This window comes from Limulus polyphemus, unplaced genomic scaffold, assembly GCF_000517525.1.
Source record: "Limulus polyphemus unplaced genomic scaffold, Limulus_polyphemus-2.1.2 Scaffold4157, whole genome shotgun sequence".
NCBI classification, from domain to species: Eukaryota; Metazoa; Arthropoda; class Merostomata; order Xiphosura; family Limulidae; genus Limulus; species Limulus polyphemus.
The window spans coordinates 16,069-19,100 of NW_013669767.1; positions in this window are offsets into that span (position 1 = coordinate 16,069).

Consider the following 3,032-nt stretch of genomic DNA (forward strand, 5'->3'; position numbering starts at 1 on the left):
ACCCTCACACACATTATTGCGTTACGCCGTCACCCTGTTATATATATACCAGATTACCCTATATATAGTAATCTCCCGACAATTCACGAAGGTACACGTGACCTCGCTGACGCAACAGTATTTTAGTTGTTGTTGAAGAAGAAAATAACGATAAAGTTTGAAACACATATTTACTAAAATAAGAGCAGTTGCCTATTAATAGATATTTATTTATTTAAATAATGTAAAAACTATTAAGTACTTGTAACAGGATTAAATAATCATAAATTTAATATAATAAAGTATACATTTGGCATTACGAAAACAACGTTCGAAGGCTAGTGCTTCACAATCCTGATATAATCATTAAGCAATTATAAAAATGGGTTTACAAAGAATGCAAAAATAATTAATATTTTTGAGAAAATTATCGAAATAAGTGAAAGAAATGTTATAAATAGAAAAATTATGGTAACTAGTCGGCTGAAATATCTAATAAATATTTTATTATTCATTGTGCCCAAAAAACTTTGTTTTGTCTTTTACTCTTAATATCATTGTACAGTGTACCTGAAAAAAAATTATAAAATTAATTAGGTGACGTTTAATAACAAGGAAAGTGTCTGGCTGTTGAGAAACATATCAACTGAAGTTCAAGCAATAGTGAAAGATGGAAATGAAATTTAGAAACTTATGCAACACAACTTCATTTAACGTAGTTCCCTGAAATTTGGTGAAGGTACAAGTTGTTGTTGTGGTACAGCGCATTACCATGTGTTTTTTACTTCCTAAGTTAACATGTACTTTTTAAAAAATGTATTTTCTTTTAGTTCAGTTTGGACGTGGAAACTCAGTCAAGTAAACACCTCTTAACTTTGCTTCTTGCTCGCTTTGTCCAGGACCTCGACTGCTAATTGGCAATCAACCGAACTTCTTGTATGTAACATAGCAGATGATGTCAAAGAATATCAAGATTCTTCTTTAATCAGCGAATTGAGCAATGGCCTGGGGACTTCCTCGCCCCTGTAATAATCACAATTAGAAAGAAACATGTGCAGAATAGCGTTTCATGTGCATACTTGGCTTAACTTGTCATTTTTTGTATTCTAGCAGATTTTTCAGAGCTTTTGCTGAATTTTTAAACTTAGATTTGAATTGCAACTTTACTTTTGACATTGATTATATAATGCAATTGAACTGAGATTTGGGCAAAATGTTTTGCTCAATACTTCTTTAGGGTTTTTAGTTTATTATAACTTTGATTTTGTTTAAAAGTTTTAGTACAGTATTTTATCACATTATTTTGTTTTAACTTAACTTTGGGTTTAATTTAACTGTTGCATAATTCTAGTTTAACTTATAGAAGGGCACGTAGTGGACTGGTGAGAAAGAGCTTTAAAATTTCACTTAAATTCTCTCTTATACCAGTCCAACACAGTCACAATAAACACACAAATTTTTTTTGCTGTTTTGTTGGTGATCGTGTTGACATTCGTAAATAAAGATAATTTTGTGCACCTTCTGTGATTCGAACATTTATTCCCGATGAATTCATTTACAGATCAGAAAGACAAACAAACACGTTTCATAATATGATAACCTTCGAACCTCCAGTTAGTGCACGTTGACTGGCTACTTTGAGGGAAATACACGAGTAGGAAAATATCACAATGTTCAACGTGGTCAAGAAACAAATGTGCATAAGAAGGTCCCAGTTTTGTCTCTATGGGTCTGTTTGTGTGTTATGTTATTAAAAAAAGTAATGTAATTCATGGTGAGGATCAATTAATTAAACGAATAATCATATTGGTGGAAGGAGTTTGTTTGTTTCTTTTTTTCAAGGAAACATTTAATAGCTTTAAAGTTTTCATTGTGTAGAATTACAGTGTAAAGACTAGAAATGTGGGCAGTGAATAAAAATGCAAGAGCTACTAAAGAAATGGAAAATGCTCAATTTTTGAAATACATAAGAATAATCTTTAATTAAGTGAGGAAGTGTTTGAGGAATAGGGGAAAATATGCGATCTAGAAGGTTTAAAATAATTTTAGTGAGAATATTACATGTAGAAACGATGGGTCTGTCAAATTTGTTGGGTTTATTGATTAGGGGGAGTAGAAAAAACAGATAATCTAGGATTAGGCAGTACAGTATGACAATTTCATAGGGAAGAAGGATCGTGTAGTACAAAATTACAAGCTTCAGATGGAAGAAGAATCGTGTAGTACAAAATTATAAGCTTCAGAGAGAAGAAGGATCGGGTAGTATAAGATTAAAGGCTTTAGATGGAAGAAGGATAGGGTAGTACAAGATTAAAGGCTCTAGATCGAAGAAGGATAGGGTAGTACAAGATTACAAGCTTCAAACTGAAGAAAATTGTTGCTGATTAATTAAGTCAGTAACGCATGTTTTTGACAGAGATTGCGTGGTTTAAAATATGTTAGCATCAGAGACATAATGATAAAAGAGGGTTACACTCGTCTCTCAGCTTCAGTTATGTAAAGATATTTTCTCCAGGAGACAGTAACTCTTTTGTTTTCTTCTAGCTTGATTATGTTGTCATCGCGGTTTTTGAGGATTTTGGTAATCTCCTTAGAAATATTGTCGATTGGAGCTGGAGCTGTGAAATTGGTAAGTTGATGTGAAATAATCACCTACCGCTTAAAGTCCAGCGCCTGTTGTCTATCACAGTGACCTTATGTATTTGATATAATAATTTTATTTTAGTTTTTTCTAGCTTACCGGCTCACCAGTTCTTCTGCATGATGAGTCAAGTTAATAAAATTAAGAATAAATAGTAGTGTTACGTCTCTGGTCGTTGGTTAATTTTCCGTAGAAATTCTTTCCAAAAAAAGAAAAAAAAACTTAGCGATACAAGTTCTTTCTTAATTGAAACTGGTTTATTCTTTCTCAATTCAACTTTACAATACATTTAATTTCCACAGTTACTTTAACTTAAACACACGATTCACACACTTTACTACCGCGCTTGACTCAATGTCCGTCTCTGTCTCTGCAATTTTAATTCCGATTAATAATTTCGCTTTATCTGGCG